Below are 22,314 nucleotides of genomic sequence, written 5' to 3'. Positions count from 1 at the left end.
GAATGACATACAGTCCACCCTCCAAAGCCGTTATCTTTTCCAGGATGGGGAGAAAGATCTGTTGTCTGGAGTTCAGTTGTGATCCCAGGAGACCTTCAAGTTCCATCTGGAGGTTTCCTGCCCTAAGCCTGGAACCACCCTCTGGGTGGCTGGCTGGCATGACTTAATTAGGCCTAGCTGCTTGCTCTTGTTCAGCAGTAGCCCCCATGACAACCAGTGTGACTAAGCAATTGCCAATTCCAGGTTGGAGAATCCTGGAGATTTGAGGGGTGGAGCCTGGAGAGGGTGGGTTTGAGGAGGGGTGGGGCCTCAGATAGGTACAATGCCATAGACTCCATTTTCCAAACCAGCTATTTCCTCCTGGGGAACTATTGTTGCCAATCTCTGGGTGAGGGCTGGAGATTACTCAGAATCACAACAACTCTCCAGATGGTAGAGATCAACTCCCCTAAAAGTGTGTGTGTGTGTGTGGGGGCGGGATGAATGCTTTCACTTGGGTGGGTGAGAAAACAGCAAGAGTGGGGGAAAACTCGCCCAGAGCCTCTTTCCAGAGCCTGTTGTATTTTTCTCCACAATGGGTCTTATTCCCGTAATACTGATATCACTGAAGTTCAAAAATAACAAGATCAGAATAAGGATTTTCCCAGCTGCCAGAACTCAATTGCATTATTTATTATTTGTTTATTTTATTCAATTTTTAAATCACTTTTCCTGCACAGCAGACTCAGAGTGGAGTACAACAACCATAAACATCAACAATTAATTTATCATAAGTAAAATATAAAAACATAATACAATCATTAAAACCTAGAGTACCAGATAATCAATTAATACCACCAATAGTAGTATGAGTCTCAATTGCAAGTCAAGTTCTTTGAATGTATACCTTCCTCCTTTAGAGGATAAAGGTCATAATATCTGCATTACCATGGATTCCTAAAGGAACCATCAGGGGCTATTTCTGAACAAGTAGCACCCACTGAGAAAATAGCAGTCAACTATCTGAGCCTTTAACCAAAGGGATGGTCAACCAATGTTGGCAAAAATACTGCTAGAGATCATAGAAGAACATCTGCAATCAGCGTCTGAAGAATTATACTAGTATGATGCACCCAGCAGGAGACCATCCCAAGTCACAAAAGAAAGAAGCAGTCAAAGGATGTAAAAAATGAAACACCCCCCAGACAATAGAACTACAACAAGCAGAGAACCCAAAAGGAACTGTGTTGGCAATTTCATTTTCTCCTGTATCTTCTACCCTAAATGATTTCCTTTTCTATCTTCCTAGCAGCTCCCATATTGTCTCTCATTTCCCTGCTTCTTTCTTTGGTTTCATTCACTAACCAACCTTTCTTTTATTTGTTTCCCCCAGTCTTCAGTTTTATTATTTACTTCATTTATGCCCCACCTTTTCCCTTAATGGAAACTCAAAGTGGCTTACTATTATTTATTTATTTAGAATTTATATCCCGCCCTTCCCACAAGTGGCTCAGGGCGGGCTTACATCATTATCTTCCATTTTATTCTCACAACGGATTAGGCTGAAAGAGAGAGTGACTTGTTCAAGGTCACTCAGAAAGCTTTCACAGCAAACTGGGGATTTGAACCTCTAAACACTATACCACAGTGCCTCAATTGAAACTACTCAGTCCTAAGCCTCATTCTCCTCTCCTTCCTCTTCAATTCACCTTGCTCATCAGCTGTGGCATCTTGATATGGCTGGTATTCAAAGACCAGGTCATTCATATTGCTCTCAATCTCCGTGAACTCCATCTCATCCCATGCCCTCGCCGGTGTACCAGTGCAAGAAGGTCTTGTACTTGAACATGGCCATGAACTGCTCTGAGATTATCTTGAACAGCTCCTGGATGGCTGTGCTGTTGCCAGTGAACGTGGTGGTGGAATGTCACACACGGCCGTCTTCACGTTGTTGGGGATCCATGGACATCCTGCCCTGGAAAATGGCAGCCACCGTAAGATAGTGGCTGTGGCGTGGGTTGCAGGCTGTCATCATGTTTTTGGAATCAAACAACTGCTAGGTGAGTTCTGGCACCATCAGGGCACGGTATTACTGGCTGCCACAGCTAATGAGAGGAGCAAAGCCAGGCATGAAGAAAAGTAGGTGAGGGAAAGGCTCCACATTGACTGCCAGTTTGCGAAGGTCATTCAGTTGGCCAGGAAACCAGAGGTAGGTGGTCAGCCCGCTCATGATGGCAGAAACCAAATGGTTGAGGTTCCCATAGGTAGGAGTTGTCAGTTTCAGGGTGTGGAAGCAGATGTCATACAAGGTCTTGTCAATACTGTAGGTTTCATCTGTGTTCTCCACCAGCTGATGGACTGAAAGGGTGGCATTGTACAGCTCAACCATTGTGTCTGAAACCTTGGGAGATGGCATGACTCTGAATGTGTTCATGATGCGATCTGGGTACTGTTTCCTAATCTTGCTGATGAGAAACATTTCTATACCGGATCCAGTGCCACCACCTAGGGAATGGGTCAGCTGGAAGCCCTGCAGGCAGTCGCAGCTCTCGGACGCCTTCCTTACCACATCCAACACAGAGTCTACTAGCTCAGCTCCCTCTGCGTAGTGGCCCTTGGCCCAGTTGTTCCCAGCACCACTCTGGCCGAAAACAAAGTTGTCAGGTCTAAATATCTGGCCCAAAGGTCCAAATTTGAGTCCATTGTTCTAGGTTCCAAATCCACGAAGATTGCACGGGGCACATACTTGTTACCAGCTGCTTCATTGTAGTAGATGTTGATCCTCTCTAGCTGAAGGTCACTGTCTCTGTGGTAGCTGCCGGTGGAGTCAATGTTGTGCTTGTCACTGATGACCTCCAAGAACTTGGCTCCGATTTGGTTCCTGCACTGGACGGCTTGGATGTGCATGATTTCACGCAAGGCTACTGTTAAGACTGATTTCTGCTCGCCCCTCTAACAGCCCATGACCTTCTGCAGCCCCCCGACACCAGCGGCTGAAAACTCCACAGTGCCTCTCATCTCTCCCTCTCATGGGAAAGAGGAGGTATACAGTACTAGAGGTTATAAAAAGGCACAAAGCCATTTTTATTAGTAAGAGCATAGAAAATCCAAAAACAGTTTGTAAATAAAAGATAATTTATGTGAAAAATCCCACAACAGAAAGTTTAAACAGTAAAGCAGTCCTAATAAGTCAATGTATAAACATAAGAAGTCAGACAAACTCTCCCTGGGTTCAGTTTGTTACAGCTGCAAAAATTGGTATCAAGTCACTCAGGTAAGTTGTGTTGTAGTCACTGCCAGGCCCACCACGTCACACAGCTGTGTAGAGGCTGCACTAGGACCTGTTGAGTTGCAACTTCAAGTCATCTGGTAGCCCCCATTGTACCTAGGTGAGTTGTACAAACTGCAGGGAAGCAAATTGCCCAGTAGTTGCTCCTTAGCTTGAAAAGGGCCCTATATCTGCTTTTTACTGACAGAATCCAAGGAGTTTCAAGACCAACAATATTGCTGCAGTTGTCTAGCAATTCCCACAATGGCTACCTAGATCTCCAAGGGCATTCATTTCTTAAAGTTACAGATGCTGCCTCTATAATGGGGGGGAGGGGTGGTTTAACTCCCCAATGTAATTTTTTCTAGATTTCAGGGTTTTCCCCTAGATTTCCACAAAGCAGGAGCTTTTTTCAGGTTTGTAGAAAGATCTGTCTCAACTGTTTATGTCTGAATTTTTTATCCACAGATGGGTCCATGTTGAGAATTAGATATATTGATGATGTCTCCTTCTTGCATAATAAACATTTCATCTCTCCATAAATGTTATGATCAATCTGTTTCTCAGATAAATTGTTAATTTTGCCATAGTAAATGATCTTTTTTGTTTTGCAATCAACTGTTCAAAATCAGTCGCATCACGTAGAAAACCTTCCGTGTTAATGATCTTCTTTAGTCTTGAAACTGATTGATAATATATTTATTTCTTCAATATCTTGCCAAGACTTGATTTTTCCCTGACCATTTACCATATTTCCATATGTTAAAAAGTAATTTTTATTTATCGTGTATTTATCATGCTGGATTTCTATTATGGACATAAGCAGAGATTTTGAATAACTCAGTAAGTTCCTAGATTCTCTTGTGTTGTGATCATTTTGATTGATTTCTTGATTCATAAATAATTATTTAATCCTTCTTCCGGGTCTACTGATTCAAGTTTTACTGTTCTTTGTCTTTGGTTTTTAATCTAACCCATGATCCAGATCAGGTCTGCCGAATGATATAATTTTATATTTGGAACTGTTAATCCTCCTCTCTTTTTCTCATCTTACAATATTTTAAAGCTTATTATTTGTTTCTTGCAATTCCAAATAAATTAGTCTATCTGTCTCTGTCAGTCTCTGTCAGTCGTTCAGATAAAAAGGCCATATTAAATTGTCAAACGCTTTATTTGCATCCAAAAATAAAAACACTGCTTTATTTCTCTTCTTGTTCACAAATCCAATTGCATCTATTATAAATTGTATATTATTTTTCATATACCTCTTCTATACAAGCCTGTTTAACCTGCCACAGGGCCCATAAGACCGAATTATTCAAACTTGCTTTCAATGGTTAGGGGGAGGTGGCTATTACCTTATAGCACCAATAATCTCACTGAATTAATATAATGGAAATCGCAAACCTGGCATCTTGGACTTTTAATGAATGGATTGATGATTGTTGATATATATATGGATTGTTGATATATATGGAAATCCATATATATATGGTTGATGATTGCTGATATATATGGAATATATGTTTGTTAATTGTTAATGTTTTTAACTGTTGTTAACTGCCCTGAGCCTGTCAGGGGAGGGCGGGATATAAATCTAATAAATAAATAAATAAATAAATAAATAAATAAATAAATAAATAAATAAATTGGTGTGAATTAGATTTAGTATACATTAATGAAAAACCCTAATTCCAGTAGACCATGTAGTGCAAGCTGCAGGTCCCATTTTAGGCCTTCTGTTGAATCATTCACAAAAAGCTAGTCATAAAGATAAGGGTAGATGGTACATCCCTTAAGCCTCAGGTGAGTAACCACCACTGAGATGCACTTATTGAATACCCTTGGTACTGTGGAAAGTCCAAAAGGCAAAACCATATACTCATACATGGTACCCTCATGGATGAATCGAAGATATTTTCTGCATGCCTGATGGATCGCTATGTGAAAATAGGCATAGTCATGGATCATAGATCTCTGTCTGGCGAGGGCAGTACTTCTTGAAGTGATAACATCAGACATTTTGGAATGTGCAAGTTTTTTCTTTTTCAATATTTGTTCAGGGCCCTCAGATCTAAAATGGGCCTTTCTCCTTTTTGTCAACTGCAAAATACCTAGAGAAGAAACCTACTTCCTCCGAGCTCAGGAGAAGTTTCCTGATTGTGCCTTTGGACATGTGGAAGAAGACCTCTTGTGGCAGAAATGTGGAGGTGTCTGAGAAAGACTCCAGGGGAAAATGAAATGGAGACAAAGAATGAAACTCCAAGAAATAATTCTTATTCATTATGAATAACATGTACAAATTCTTTGTAATTTTCAGTCATACCTTGAAAAACTTGAACAAGCTGTCGAAAAACCACATTTCTTTTGATGGTCAGAAATATACTGACCCCCCCCCCCCCGCTCCCCCGGTTGTTGTTCCCTCAGAGAACAGGATTGTTTCCTGCCCTGAGATGCTTCCTCCTTTGTTTGGATTGTTTCCTGCCCTGAGATTGTTGGGGATGGGAGGGTCTGTAAGAATGCTCAGAACTGTAGGAGACCTGATATCTGTAGTCAGAATATCAATAGGGTCTGGCTTGATGGAACCCCTGTGAATATTGTGGAAAGTACCTTTGGTTATAAGTATGAGCAAGGGCCTTGGTGATCCCTAGGGATTTGGCCATTTTATTTTTGCAGATGCAATCCAAGACTTCATCTGTCTGGTCCCTAAAAAGCTCCAAATCTTCAAATGGAGCTAATAACTTCAGCCCGGATGCTGGGTGCCCTGGCTCTGCTTTGACAGTCAGCCATGTGTCCGGCTGCGTTCAATTGCTGTTTGCCCAGTTTCTGCCCCTCTGAGTGCAGTACTTCTACAAGTGGTTTCTTATCCTCTGGAAGTAACTCAACAAACTATGTCTTGCCATCCCAGAACAATATTTGGTACTGCCCCAAAATGGCAGTAAAATTCACCACTCATAGAAGAAGAAGAAGAAGAATTGCAGATTTATACCCCGCCCTTCTCTCTGAATCAGAGACTCAGAGTGGCTTACAATCTCCTGCATCTTCTCCCCCCACAACAGACATCCTGTGAGGTGGATGGGGCTGAGAGGGCTCTCACAGCAGCTGCCCTTTCAAGGACAACCTCTGCCAGAGCTAATGGTGAACCCAAGGCCAATCCAGCAGGTGCAAGTGGAGGAGTGGGGAATCAAACCTGGTTCTTCCAGATAAGAGTCCACACACTTAACCACTACACCAAACTGGCCCATGGCACCTGATGAATAGACCTTACAGTCCAGGTAGTCCAGTTTACAGCCTTCCAAGCGGGGAAGCGTGGGATCCCACACTGCCTAGGGCTGGCAAAATTTTTGATACAAGGGAATTAGCTGGTGGGGGCTGAAAAATCTGGGTGCAGTTGCCTTCCCTGACCTTGTATACATTTTTAAGTTTCTTGGCTGAAGCTGCAGATGAGGTAGGTTTGGACCATATCCCCATTGCAATGTCACATATCCCCCTCGAAGATGGGCAAGGTGACTGGTCCAGAGTCAGGGCTGTAGAGAACTTTCATTATTGGGGTCAGCTGGCAGAGGTTCTGAAGAGAGATACTTTAGGTTCAATGCTTTAGCCATTTGGATTAGTTATTCAGAGTACAACTTTAAATCTTCTGTATGTTGATGGGACTGATGGTTCACCCACAGCATCACCAGGTGAGGGCATGAAACCACTTGCAGAAGTGCTGCACTCACAGGGGCTGATTCTGCCTATAACTCTGGATTCATCCCATCCTCAGAGTCTGAAAGGAGATGTTTAAGTTGACTCCGTAATAATATCCTGCTTACTTTGATGACCCTTGGATCTTTTGTCCCCAAAGACAGGTTGTGAGGGATGCCAAGCAAATGCTGCATTCTGCTGTTGAGGATCCCAATGTCCTCACTAGGGTGGGAACAGGAATGGAAACCAGAGAGTTTAATGAGATGACCATTGTGTAGGAGGCCTTCCCCACCACAAGAGATAGGACTTGTGCTCATCATTCTGAGACATCTTGGCTCTGAACTCCTCACACTTTTTAAATAAGAAGTACTTCTTCACCCAAAGGGTGATTAACATGTGGAATTCACTGCCACAGGAGGTGGTGGCGGCCACAAGTATAGCCACCTTCAAGAGGGGTTTAGATAAAAATATGGAGCACAGGTCCATCAGTAAAGTAAAGTAAAATTTTATTTATATCCCGCCCTCCCCCGCCACGCAGGCTCAGGGCGGCTAACAACAGCAAAACAACAATACATTTAACAAAACATTAAATTACCCCCAAACCGATTAATACATTAGTTAAAACAGTTACTAAATCTAAAAACATTAAATTAGATCTGACAGTACCGTTATTAATCGACGCTATGCCTGTCAGTTTGTGAATGATGGCGGATCTCCAGACTGGACCATTTTGATGTTTCTCTGTGGACTTGGTCAGCCGTTCATGAATGCCTGTTTGAAAAGGGTGGTCTTGCAGGCCCTGCGGAACTGATCAAGGTTCCGCAGGGCCCGCACCTCCTCTGGGAGTTGATTCCACAAGGAAGGGGCCGCAGTAGAGAAGGCCCGTGCATAGGTAGTCCGAAGTTTAACTTCTTTTGGCCCAGGGGTGGTCAATCTGTTTTTACCTACTGACCTCAGTGCTCTCTGGGGCTCATACGGGGAGAGACGGTCCCTCAGGTAGGTCGGTCCTCGGCCATATAGGGCTTTAAAGGTAATCACCAGCACTTTGTACTGGACCCGGTATACAATTGGCAGCCAGTGCAGTTCGCGCAGCCCCGGCCGTATATGCTCCCATCTTGGGAGGCCAAGCAGCAGCCTGGCCGCCGCGTTCTGCACTAGCTGCAATCTCCAGGTCCGGCACAGAGGCAGCCCCATGTAGAGGGCGTTACAGTAGTCCAATCTTGAGGTGACCGTCGCATGGATCACCGTTGCTAGGTCCCGGCGCTCTAGGAAAGGGGCCAACTGCCTCGCCCGCTTCAGATGAAAGAATGCTGACTTGGCAGTGGCTGTTATCTGGGCCTCCATTGATAATGAAGGCTCCAGTAAAACACCCAAGCTCTTTACCTGCTGCGCCGCCTTCAGCGGCGCACCGTCAAAGGTCGGGAGAGATATTTCCCTCCCCAGAGCGCCACAACCCACACAGAGAACCTCTGTCTTCGCTGGGTTCAGCTTCAGCCCACTCAGCCTAAGCCATGTTGCAACAGCCTGTAGGGCCTGATCCAGGCTCCCCGGGGCAGAGGCGGGCCGGCCGTCCATTAGCAGATAGAGCTGGGTGTCATCTGCATATTGATGGCAACCCAGCCCAAACCTCCGGACAATCTGGGCAAGAGGGCGCATATAGATGTTAAATAACATCGGGGAGAGAACTGCTCCCTGGGGCACCCCACAGTCTAGTGTGCGCCTCTGGGATCGTTCACCCCCAATTGCCACCCTTTGTCCCCAACCCATGAGGAAGGAGGAAAGCCATTGTAAGGCCAACCCCCTAACCCCTATGTCGGCGAGGCGGTGGATCAGCAGCCGATGGTCGACTGTGTCAAATGCAGCCGACAGATCTAATAACATCAGCACTGCCACACCGCCTTGATCCAGTTGCCGTTGGAGGTCATCTACTAAGGCGACCAGAACCGTCTCCGTCCCGTGGCCTGGCCGGAAACCAGACTGGCATGGATCTAGGACAGAAGCGTCATCTAGAAACCTCTGTAGCTGCAACGCCACTGCCCTCTCGATAATTTTACCTAAAAATGGTAAATTAGACACCGGTCGGTAATTTGCCAATTCGGCCGGGTCTGCTGTAGGTTTTTTCAAGAGGGGACGGACCAAGGCCTCTTTCAGAGGTGTTGGAAAACGCCCCTCTGAGAGGGATCTATTTATGATGTCCCGTAAAGGACATCCTAGCTCCCTCTGGCAAGATTTAATCAGCCAAGAGGGGCAAGGGTCCAAATCGCATGTTGTTGGGCGGGCAGCAGAGAGGACTCCATCGACTTCCTCCAGGCTGAGTGGGTCAAAGTGGCTATTAGCCACAGTGTATGTGTGTATATAAAATTTTTTGCCACTGTGTGACACAGAGTGTTGGACTTGATGGGCCGTTGGCCTGATCCAACATGGCTTCTCTTATGTTCTTATGTTCTTAAATAACACCATTCTAAATTGAAACTCAAATCAAGAAGAAAAGGCTCTGAAGAATGCAGGTCAAGTATGCTCACGCTCTCCTTATGGTGGCAGGATGAGAACTGAGGGAAGAGTGCTCTCCCCACTTCTGCCACATGACCCTTTTGGTGGGAAAGGCTACACTCAGAAGGTGGGGAGGGGGTGCACTCCTAGGCTCGAGAACTTTCTTTAAGTTTGAAAACTCTTCCCCATGACCATCCCACAATGACTCAGTCCCCACATGGAATTGCACAAAAACCGCAATTATGAACAAGCACCATCAGTAATCAGTTTTCAGTTTTCTTTGGGAGCATTGCAGAGACAGTCCTACAGTCCTTTCTTATTTCTTGGGGAAGAGAGTTCCACAACTTGGGGGTAGCTGATGAAAGGATCCATTCACAGGTGCCTACCTCACCTCCAACAAGGTCAGTTCTCATAAGATGGTCTCATTCACTGATCTTAAAGCTTTGACAAGAAGATAAGAAGTGGGTCCTTCAGATATTGTGTGCCATGGATGCCAGTGCAGCTCTAACTGGTACTGGTTTGATGTGTTAGTTTGGCAGGTTCTATTAAATATCCTTAAAGCCATATTTTGAACACACAGCACCTTGCAATAGTCCAATCAGGATGTTACTAGGGTAGGCATGACTGAGTCAGATTGGTTTTCTTCAGGAATGGCCACACTTGGAAAACCAGCCGAAGCAGTTCAATGGTACTCCTAAGCAACCTTTGCTATGCACAACTCCATAAACAGTGAAGAATCAAAATTCTCCCCCAGAGACTGCATACCTTCCTAACAGAGAGACTAAAATCCCATTCAAAACAGACTGTACATTTATTCCTGTATCAGCCTTTTTATGCAAGCCATGTAACCCTAACTGATACCAAAGCTGATGGTATTGAAAGCTTTTGAGTGGTCCAAGAGAACAAACAGGGCTTTATCTCCTCCATCAGTAGACCAATAAAGACCATCCAATAAGGTGACCAAGGCGGTTTCCATCCCAGGACTAGGTTGGCATCCAGATTTAAAGGGTAACAGATAATTCATTTAATCCAGGGGTGGCCAACAGTAGCTCTCCAGATGTTTTTTGTCTACAACTCCCATCAGCCCCAGCCATTGGCCATGCTGGCTGGGGCTGATGGGAGTTGTAGGCAAAAAACATCTGGGGGGCTACCGTTTGCCACCCCTGATTTAATCTATGAATGTATGGATTTGGATAACTTCCACTTTTTTCAAACTTCTGCTCAAAAATGGTACATTGGATACCAAACTGTAATTGTTCAAGCTAGTTTCCTCTGAGTTTGAGTCAGCTTCTCCTAGGGTTTCCTACTGGTACAGGCACAGTGGTTTAGCGTATTTAGAGTATTTATATACTTCAGAGAGTACTATATGGAGATTTCTCTGGCTGACAGCTATGCCAACATTTTCATTTAAAGACAGAAAATTCCGAAGCAACAACAAGCCAGGGCCTTAGAATACTGCACTGCAAGTTAACCAAGGAAGAAATGCTGAAGTTAAAAGTTAAAGTATTCTGCCATCAAAACAGGTTTGAGACTAGAATTAGTTAGGTGCAGCGTGTGTTTGCTCAACTGGAACATAAAGGGACCGACAAAACACTATGTCCCCCTCCTAGAATAGTAGTAATTAAGTCCTTCACAGTTATTTAGCCAGTTATTAATCAGTTATTAATCAGTTATTTATCAGTTATTTATCAGTTATTTATTGATTGGAGGGACGGTGGCTCAGTGGTAGAGCATCTGCTTGGGAAGCAGAAGGTCCCAGGTTCAATCCCTGGCATCTCCAAAAAAGGGTCCAGGCAAATAGGTGTGAAAAACCTCAGCTTGAGACCCTGGAGAACCGCTGCCAGTCTGAGAAGACAATACTGACTTTGATGGACCCAGGGTCTGATTCAGTATAAGGCAGCTTCATATGTTCATATATGTTCATAGCCAACAAGGTTACTACATAGCAAAATGGCCAAGGAAAAGGTTACAGAAAAATATCAGGTCTCAAAACAGGTCCTGATTCCACTACTAAAGGGAAGAGGGCTACAAGAGTCAAGTAAGGAGTTATATCTAATCAGGTTTTTCAAATTTCTTTCTGCTAATTTGCATCCTACTGACTGAATCCAAGATGGTGCCTAAACTTATGGAGGACAAGAATGGTTTAGTTTGGTATTTTAATTGATAATGGATGCAAATTCCTATAATAATAGGTGGCAAATATGAAAAGTTTAGACATGGGGCAGTTCCCCCAACTATACCTAGAATACCAATAACAGAAATACTAAAAGTAATATATGCATTAAAAAAAAAACCTCTCCCCAAATTGGATAAGTACGCTTCAATACTGGAAAACAGTGCTGCAATATTAAAAGTTAATTCTGGTTATATATATTTAACATGTATATGTCATTATTATGTAGCATAGAGAAGATGCTCTTTCATCATGTGTAACAAAAAGAAAGCTTGAAACTGCCCATTCATGCAATAAAAATTAAAAAGTGTATTAATACTACCCTAAAATATAAGGTTTAAACTATGAAAGATTTAACAACAGATGCTTAATAGCAAAAATCAAAGTTTTAAAATGCATTAGCATTTAAAATACTAATTTCCTAGAGATTCTAATCACTTATTGCTATCTTTTAAATTTTTAATATGGCTATTTTTGTATAAAATTCATGTAACAAAAATTTCCAATTAATCACTCTTGTGCACTTAGAACAGCATTCGCTATTTGTCAGGCATAATACACAAAATCCTTTAAAATGTATGTTTCAATGACCAAGAAGCCCCAAACAACTAACAGCATCTTATAGATGTAGAATAAAACTAGCTTGGTAATGTAAATTTTGAATGTCATACACAATACATTCCCTTTATTATCTATTTGCATATTTATGTATTAAATATATTTTAAAAAGGTAAAGGTAGTTCCCTATGCAAGCACCAGCTGTTTCTGACTCTGGGGTGACATCACATCACGACGTTTTCACGGCAGACTTTTTACGGGGTTGGTTTGCCATTGCCTTGCCCAGTCATTTACACTTTCCCCCCAGTAAACCGGGGACTCATTTTACCGACCTCAGAAGGATGGAAGGCTGAGTCAACCTCTTTAAACAAAATTCACCTAAATAGCCTCACAAACGTTTCTGAAGGGTAGCAGAGAAACAATCCTTTTCACATACACATACACATGTGTTATAAAAGTACAACAAAATAGCTAGTCAACAGACATACAATATAACACAATATACTCCAAAACTCCACATTTGCAGGTCTTTCCTATTTAGTTCTATGAAATGAAATTCTCTAAACTGACAGAACATTGTTCTGTACATTGCTCCTGTGAGGACTCACATCTAACTACCTTATAGTGAGTCAGACCATCAGTCATGGAATCATAGAATCACAAAGTGGAAGGGACCATACGGGCCATGTAGTTCAACCCCATGCAAAGTGCAGGATCAGCCTAGAGCAGTGGCCCCCCAGGGCCGGCCCGCCCACTGTGGCCCCAGGGCCGGCAGGGTGGGGACACCAAATTCAGCCTTCCCCCTGCCCCGCCCTTCTGCAGCACCTCCTCCTCCCTCCATTTAAGGCCCATAAAGGCGCAGTGAAGCACTTCCTGGGCTCTTTAAAGGCTGAACCCCCTCCCCGCCGATCAGCTGATTGGTGGAGGAAACCATGGCAGCAGTGGTGAGCGACCCACTGAAAAAGTGGTGCTGCCCTTGCCTCCTCCCTACTTCCTTCACTCGCTGCTGCTGCCGCGGTTTTCCCCGCCAATCAGCTGATCAGCGTGGGGAGGGTGTCGGCCTTTAAAGAGCCTGGGAGGCACTTCACTGCCCCCTCCCTGTTACTGAGAGGCATTGCCTGATAAAAACAGAGTACCCAAGCACCTAGAGAGAGAGTGAGGGTCCTATTTCTGTTAAACAAAATGAAGTCTGATCAGAAACAGGCCAAGAAAACACTCCATCTAACGTAGAGTGGACCCAGCAGAGAGCTTGTTCTAGTTGGCACCTGAAGTCTGATTCTCAGTGTAGTCTCACCTATTCCCCGCCCCCCAACGCCTCCGGCCAAACAGGATGCATAATAACATGGGAATTGCTGGTAAGTGTTATTCTCACTCTGATTTCTGCTGCCTGTCGATGGCCTCTTCCTTCGACCCATCGTCTCCATTCTGCCACTTCCATTCAAATTCATGATAAGATCCATCCTACCACTCAAGGTCTTTGTCTTTCCTAAAGAATCTCTTTCTGAGTGTCAACCAGAATCGGTAACAAATCATTCAATCACGTCCGAGCCCATAGTTCTAGTAAATATGTGGAATTCCTGATCTATTGTTTTAATTAAATATCCATTCAAGTAAGCCATCACTGGGCCATCTATGACCCCTTAGTAACAATGATCTCCACCCAACGGATCCCTATATAATATGGGCCAAAAACCCATTTCGGTGTGCATTCTGTAGGGCGCCATTTGCAGTCTGTACCCCCCGTTACTCCTGTAATTGGGTCTATAGTGCGTGTCACGCTGGTCGTGCTCGTCCCTCTCTCTATACTTTTCCACTGAACGGACGTCTCCTCTTCTGGATCAGGTGAATATTACCTGCTTCAACGACCCTTAAATTCCTCTATTGATAACCTCTATTTTTCCTAGTTTCTTGAGTGCTTGTTTTGTGAGTGTAAATCCTTTTATTACACACTTAAGTAAAACATTATAAAATACAACTGCTTGGACTATTCTTGGCTGAAAAACCCAAACTCCGTATCATTGAAAGCAAAGATCCTTCGCTCCTAATTTGCTCTACCAAGTCTCTTAGCTAAGTTCCCCATTAAAATAAGAGACTCAAAAGCATTGCCAGTAACATCCCAGGCCTTAAAATTGTGAAAATGGAGGGAGGAGGAGGCGCTACAGGGGGCAGCGACGCTGTGCAGCACTGTGGGAGGCAGGGCAGTGAGGCTGCATGGCCCAGTTGCTAATAGCCCACGAACTGGTACCGGTCTGCGGCCCAAGGGTTGGGGACCCCTGGCCTAAAGTATCCCTGACAAGTGTTTGTTAAGCCGCTGTTTAAAGACTGCCATGGAGGGGGAACTCACTGCCTCCCTTGGTAGCTGATTCCACTGTTGAACTCTTACTGTAAAAAAGTTTTTCCTAATATCCAGCTGGTACCATTCCACCATTAATTTAAACCCATTATTACAAGTCCTATCCTCTGCTGCCAACAGGGACAGCTCCCTGACCTCCTCTAAGTGACAGCCCTTCAGATATTTAAATAGAGCAATCATGTCCCCCCTCAACCTCCTCTTCTTCAGACTGAACATTCCCAAGTCCCTCAGCCTTTCCTCACAGGGCTTGGTCTCCAGGCTCCTGATCATCTTCATTGCTCTCCTCTGTACCTGCTACATTCTGTCCACATCCTTTTTGAAGTGAGGCCTCCAGAACTGCACACAATACTACAGGTGTGGTCTGACTAATGCAGTGTACAGCGGGACTATGACATCCTGTGATTTGGATGTTATGCCTCTGTTGATACATCCCAAGATCACATTAGCCTTTTTTGCCTCTACATCACACTGGCTGCTCATATTTAACTCACAGTCCATCCATTCACACACACTGCTACTCAGAAGTGTAAGTCCATCAAGGTCAGTACTGTCTACTCAGACTGGAAGACCAGGGATCTTCTGCATGCAAAGCAGAGAATACTGCACTGAGCCACAGCTGTTCCAAAAAGCAACAGAAGCCTTCATGTGTTCAGTTCCACATGTTCATCAAAGCTGTCTGCTTTATTTCTGCTTATAACCCAGAACCTGCATATGTACTTCTAGACATCCATGCATATAAACATTAGTTACGCATTTTAATTCACATAAAATATGGAAGAGGAAAAATTGGAGAAGATCCTGCCAGTCAGTTAGCAGTAGCTGAATAACAGTAACTGAATTTCAGCCCTGGATTAACCATTAAGCAAAATAAGCACCACGGGAAGGGCAGCACCACAGAGGGTTTTTGTTTTGTTTATATTGCTTCCTGATGTTTACTGTTAAATAAATATATATTTTTTAAAGTTTGTATTTAATAGGGTCTGGCCTGGGAGAACGGAAGATTCTGTTCACTTACCGTGAAGTCTTCCTTCTCGGTGGTCCCAGAGTGGGTCAGTCCTGACCTATGGGAATATAGCACCTCCTCTCCATAGGCAGGGCCAGCAAAGCAAGTTCCTTCCAGGAGGGAGTGCTATTCCCCTTAACTTTCAGTTTGTCTTCAAGCCAGTCGACTCCCAACTAGAAACTAGGAAACAAACTGCAGCCGAGGGAAGAACACCACAGTAATATCTGTCGTCCCCTCCCAGATCCGGAATCAAGGAAGCATACACAGAATCATCCAACTTCCTTTATTCATAACGGTGGAACGGGACAGTTTAGTACAACCAAACCAGAACGCCCATAACCAATAACTCCCCATGTGCAATTACATGGTCCACAGTAAACTCAGCAGAAAGACAAATGCCCAAACTCCCGGGCCTCCCAGTGTATTGATGCAAAGACTGAGTCAATCCCAAACAGGGCGGGGAGGAATGACCCACTCTGAAACCACCAAGAAGGAAGACTTCACAGTAAGTGAACAGAATCTTCCGTTCTCCAGTGGTCTCAGTAGTGGGTCAGTCCTGACCTATGGGACTTATAACAGCAGTTCCCGAGGGTGGGCCCATTCAGTCCTTTGGATCAAATAGCAGCCTGCAACACCCTCCTACCGAATGCCGCCTCAGCTGAAGCGAGCTTATCAATATGGTAGTGCTTTGTAAAAGAATGAACGGAGAGCCAAGTGGCCGCTCTACACACACCCTACATAGAAGGGAAAGCTCTGTAAGCTGCCGAAATGGCTGCTCCCCTTAAGGAGTGAGCTGTGATGCCTGATGGAGGCTCCAATCCCCTGGCCTTATATGCCTTGATGATGCAGCCTCGCAACCATCTACTAATTGTAGATTTAGAAATGGCTTTACCCAGGGCTCTGGCACTAAAAGAAACAAACAAAGAATCAGAAGACCTTAGAGGCTTAGTTCTGTCCAGGTAAAAGCTTAAGGCTCTGCGAACGTCTAAACAGTGCCATAGTCTCTCCTTTTCATGCTGCGCATTGGGACAAAAGGAAGGAAGAATAAGCTCTTCTGATCTATGAAACAGTGAATTAACTTTTGGAACAAAGGCCGGGTCAGGTCTCAAGACCACCTTATCTCGGTGGAAAACACAAAGATCTTTGTGTATAGACAATGCCTTAATCTCAGACACCCTGCGTGCCGAAGTAATCCCCACCAGGAAAATTGTTTTAAAAGTAAGCATCTTTAAACTGCATGAAGTCATAGGCTCAAAAGGCTTGTGACTTAATGCCTCAAGCACTACATTCAAATTCCAAGAAGGCAACCTGTGTGCCTATGGTGAATTAAGGAGAGACACCCCTTTTAAAAAGCGTTTGATCTGTGACTGTTTGGATAGCAACTTGCCCTTCCTATCACCTCTCACCACTGAAATGGCCGCTACCTGCCTTCGAAGGGTGTTGGTACTAAGTCCCTTCTCCAAACGCGCCTGAAGAAAGGCTAGCATGTCTGCTATCTTAGCAGCCATTGGGTCTGCACTGTTCTCCTGACACCAGGATACAAAGGTCTGCCAAGTGGCATTATACACTCTATTAGTAGACATTCGTCTAGAGGCCAGTATGGTATCTACAACCCCTTTTTGGTACCCCAACTCAGTCAGTTGCCTCCATTCAACTTAGCATCTTCAGTCGTGGACACAGTGCCTCTTCCTGTAACAGAAGATCCTTCCTTAGCGGAAGTATCCAGGGTTTGGCTACCCTGAGGCGCATCAACTCCTGGAACTAGACCCTTCTTGGCCAAAAAGGTGCTATTACTATTACCTCCACCCCCAATTCCTGTACCCTGAGCAAGAACCTCTGCAGCACTTGCACTGGGGGAAAGGCATAAAGAAGAGTCTTGGGCCACTCTGCATGCAACGCATCTGTGCCCATGGCCTTTTGAGTTTTTGTTCTTGACAGGAAGTTTGGAACTTGATGGTTGAGTTTCGATGCAAACAAGTCCACCTTTGGAAACCTGAACCTCTGGCAAACTTGACGGAAGACCATCTTGTTCAGCGACCACTTCGCTGGATCCAGGGTCTGACGGCTGAGCCAGTCTGCTAACACGTTGTCCTTTCCCGCAACGTGTGTCGCCTTCAGGGACAGAAGATTTGTCTCCACCCAGTCCATCAGCAGAGTTGCCTCTCACTGCAAGAGTTTCGATCGTGTCCCCCCTTGCTTGTTCACAAAGGCTTTCACCGTCATATTGTCCATTTGGACTAGAACATGTTGGCCTTTCACTATGTCCAAAAGGTGGAACAGAGCTAGTCTGATCACCCTCAGTTCCAGGACATTTATACTGTTGGAGGTCTCCTGACTAGACCAGTGCCCTTGAACCATCTGTCCTTTTGCATGTGCCCCCCAGCCAAACAAGCTGGCATTCGTTGTCACAACTGTTCGAATTGGTTCTTGCAGAGCCTGTCCGGCTTGGAACTGCCATGGCGACAACTACCATTGCAAGGCCACTTTCACCTGTTTTGGCACTCCTACCTGGAGCGGCTTCCTCTGAGCAATGGCTGTCTGGAAGGGATGTAGGAAGAACTGGATGGGTCGTGTATGGGAACATGTCCATTGCACAAGGTCCTGGCACGAGTCTAAGTGTCCCACCAATTTTGCTAGAGTCATCACTTGCGTGGTTTTGGCCTGCAACACTGAATGGATCAATTGTGTCAGTTCTGCTTGTCTTTCCTGAGCGAGGAAGGCTCTGTCTTCCCTGGTATCGATCTGTACCCCCAGGTGAAGGATGGATTGAGTCGGTATGAGGGAACTCTTCTCCCAGTTTATGACAAACCCGTGGGAGGATAGAACATCCATTGTCTCCTTCAGGGCTGCCTTTGTCTGTGTATATGATAATAATAATAATAATAATAATAATAATAATAATAATAATAATAATAATAATAATAATAATAATAATAATAATAATAATAATAATAATAATAATAATAATAGATTTTATTTATATCCCGCCCTCCCCGCCTAGGCGGCTCAGGGCGGCTAACAACATTCCATACATTAACATAAATAGGTAAAACTTTAAATTTAACAATTAAAAATTTAAACATATAAAAACCAGTTGATTGAGTTAAAATACATAATTTAAGTTATATTAAATGTGTCTGGCAGCAATAAAACTGTTCTGGCGCTGGTTCTGCCAGTTTAGATAGTTCCATGGTAATATTATAGATGGCGGTTCTTTTATTCCTAGCAACTCAGCAGTCGATATCAGTATAGGCTTATCTGAAAAGGGCGGTCTTGCAGGCCCTGCGGAACTGGTCAAGGTTCCGCAGGGCCCGCACTTCCTCCGGAAGCTGGTTCCACAGTGCAGGAGCCGCGGCTGAAAAGGCCCGTGCTTTGGTGTTTTGGAGTTTGACCTCTCTCGGCCCAGGGATGGTCATTTTATTTTTACCCACTGACCTCAGTGCCCTCTGGGGTTCATATGGGGAGAGACGGTCTCTTAGGTAGGCTGGTCCTCGGCCATATAGGGCTTTAAAGGTAATAACCAACACTTTGTACTGGACTCGGTAGGTGATTGGCAGCCAGTGCAGTCCGCGCAGCCCCGGCCGTATGTGCTCCCATTTTGAGAGCCCCAATAGTAGCCTGGCCGACGCGTTCTGCACCAGCTGCAGCTTCCGGGTCCGGCACAGAGGTAGCCCCAAGTAGAGGGCATTACAGTAGTCCAATCTTGAGGTGACCATTGCATGGATTAAAACAATTAACTCGCAACTGTTGCGAGGTCGCGACGTTCCAGGAAGAGGGCCAACTGCCTTGCCCGCTTCAGGTGGAAGAATGTTGACTTGGCAGTGGCTGCTATCTGGGCCTCCATTGATAATGAAGGCTCCAGTAAAACGCCCAAACTCTTTACCTGGCGCACTGGTTTCAATGGTGCGCCGTCGAAAGTTGGGAGAGCTATTTCTCCCCTGGTGAAGGAGAGATGGTGCCTTGACTAGGTTGTCATCCAGGTATGGAAATAATGACACTCCCCTGAGACACAGGGCTGCCACTAGAGTCACCAGTATCTTTGTGAAGACTCTGGGTGAGGACTTCAAGCCGAATGGCAATGCCTTGTATTGGTAGTGGCTGCCGTCATAAGAGAATCTCAGAAAATGGTAGTGCCCCTGCCGAATTGGTATGTGTAAATAGGCCTCGGATAGATCTATCGATGCCCGAAAGTCCCCTTTTTGTAGGGCTATGAGGATCAACCGCAAGGTTTCCATCTGAAACTTCTTCATCTCCACCTTTCTCTTGAGCCATTTCAGGTCTAAGATTGCTCTCACATCCCCATTCTTTTTTGGGACGATGAAGAAGATCGAGTAGACACCCCGAGTCCTCTCCTCCTCCGGCACTGGTTGTATAGCCCCTATCTCAAGAAGATGGAGGATGGCTGATAGCAAAAGCTGATGTTTTTGAGGAGACTTGTTCCTGAGAACTTCCAGGAATCTGTCCCGTGGAACTGTCTTGAATTCTATACTGTAGCCCTTGGACACCGTCTCCACCACCCATCTGTCTGTTACTGTCTGTCTCCACACTTCGGCAAAGCATTGGAGATGGCCCCCTATAGCCCCTGGGGGACTGTTCTGGGCATAGTCAGGTGGTATTGCTTTTCCTCGGGCCTTTGGAGGACTGCCCTTTGGTATTGAAAGATGAAGATCTGGAACCGCGGGGCTTCTGTTGCCATCTTCCCCTATAGGATTTGGAATAATTTGACTCGGAGTCCCTCCTTTGATCCCAAAAGGGCTGGAAGCATCTCTTATCTCTGTCCCACTTTTTGGATGGAAGAACCTTCTTCTTATCCTTGTCCTCCACCAGGTAGTACTCTAGGCCTTGGCCAAAGAGTAAATCGCCTTTAAAAGGGACTGCTGCTACTTTGGCTCTTGCAGATGGATCTGTGTCCCAGTTTTGCAGCCAAGTGTTCTGTTGGGCCGTCATGCTCGAGGCTATGGCTCTCACAGATTGTTGCATAGTGTCCAGAGTGGCATCCGCTGCAAAGGCCACAGACAAGGCAATCTTCTGTAGCTCATCTTTAACTTCCTTGGGCAAGTCTTGTTCTGCCTTGGCCAATTCTGAAGCCCACGAATAAATGGCTCTGACAGCCAAAGAAGCTGACACGGACACCTGCAAAGAGGTTGCTGAAGCTTCAAAATCCCTTCATAGGGCTTGTTCAATCCTTTTATCCGTGGGGTCCTTTGGTGTGCCATCGGTATCCAATGGTAGGATGGAAGAGGAGGAGAGGCTGTTAACTGGGTCATTCAATCTGGGCAGCTTGAGCTGTTTCATGGCCTCTAGAAGAAGAGTGTAAAACTTGGAAAAAACTGAATGGGCCACCTTTGGTTTGGCTGGGTGTTCCCATTCTGACTTCATAATGGAGAAAAACCCTGCTGGCAGTGGTACCAGCTGTGGCTTAGATCTGGCCTTAGGAATAGTTTTCTCTGACCCCATTGGGAAATCTGTTTCCTCTTCCTCTTTAAATTTAGGGTCATAATTCAGTTCCAAGGCTCTGACAATTTTAGGGAAGAGCCGCAAATAAATGTCAAGGGGAAACAACCTATTCTGAGATGGTTGAATTATCTCCACCTCTTCCTCAGAAAGCTCCCCTTCTTCCTTTGAGGAAGATAGTTCTGAGTCCTCAGAGTCTTCCCCTAGCTCAGATGCTTGAAAACTTTCCAAATCTATGTGTCTCTTCTTTCTTTGGGAAGGGGCAGTCTCAACTTCCTCCTCTACCAGATGTTTAGTCTTTTTTGTGCATTTTTTAGACTTCAGCTTGGGGGTCTGACTAGGATCCTCTTTGCTAGATTGTACTTATTATTTATTATTTATTTATTACATTAAGCTTATATCCCGCCCTCTCCACAAGCGGACTCAGGGCGGCTCACAACATTACATTACTACCATTAAAACCAATAAAACATATAAAACATAATTACATATTTAAATTATTTAAAACCATTTCATTTCATAGTGCTGTATTAATACAATACAATATAGGTGGTTCTGAAAATTTGGTGGTGACCACCAGTACTCTACATGGAGCTCTATATGATGTCCAGTAGCAGCTCTCTCTCAGTTAGATATCAAAGGCCTGTCAGAACAATTCGGTCTTACAGGCCCTGCACAACGTAGGCAGATCCCGCAGGGCCCTTATGGCATCCGGGAGAGCATTCCAGAGTTCTGGCACTGCCACCGAGAAAGTCCTGGTTCGTGTCATACGCAACCTGGCTTCTTTTGGTCCAGGGATGGACAGTAGATTTTTCGTCCCTGAACGCAGTGCTCTCTGGGGGATATAAGGAGAAAGGTGGTCCCACAGATAGACAGGTCCCTGACAATAAACAGCTTTAAAGGTCAGTACCAACACCTTGAAAAGAACTTGGAACACAACAGGAAGCCAGTGCAGCTCTTTCAGCACCGGCTGAATGTGCTCCCATCGAGGGAGTCTCATTAACAGTTAAACTTCTTAACTATCTGTTGAATCCAGGCAAAGAGATTTGCCTTGGCCTCTGTTCCAGATAAATCCACTATTGGGCTTTCTGTCTGGTCCTCTTGAGAGGGGGAGTCAGACAAGTCCAAATCACATATAGCTGTGTCCTTGGGGAATTCAGATGGGGTAGCCATTTTGAAGTGCCCAGAATACGGTAAAAAGAGAAGACACAAAATGGTCGCTTTCCCTGCCTAAATTTTCCTTCCCCTTCCACACCCTGTAGGCCCTTGTTCATGCCTTGCTACTGGACTTTGGGACTCCCTTTCATTCTCTGGACCTCCTCTTCGCCTGGTCTTCCTTTATGGAAGTA

At 44.8% G+C, this 22,314-nt stretch overlaps 1 protein-coding gene and 1 pseudogene across 1 annotated transcript in view; both read right to left on the bottom strand.

Moving 5' to 3' along the window:
• Positions 1-22,314, bottom strand: part of RYR3 (ryanodine receptor 3) — a 721,882-nt gene that overhangs the window by 175,475 nt on the left and 524,093 nt on the right. The gene's annotated exons all lie outside the window — the stretch shown is intronic.
• Positions 1,652-20,458, bottom strand: LOC132588845 (tubulin beta-1 chain-like; annotated as a pseudogene).

This window comes from Heteronotia binoei, chromosome 21 (genome assembly GCF_032191835.1).
Source record: "Heteronotia binoei isolate CCM8104 ecotype False Entrance Well chromosome 21, APGP_CSIRO_Hbin_v1, whole genome shotgun sequence".
NCBI lineage: Eukaryota > Metazoa > Chordata > Lepidosauria > Squamata > Gekkonidae > Heteronotia > Heteronotia binoei.
Note: the sequence above shows the minus strand (reverse complement) of the source record. Positions and strands in the feature narration are given on the sequence as shown.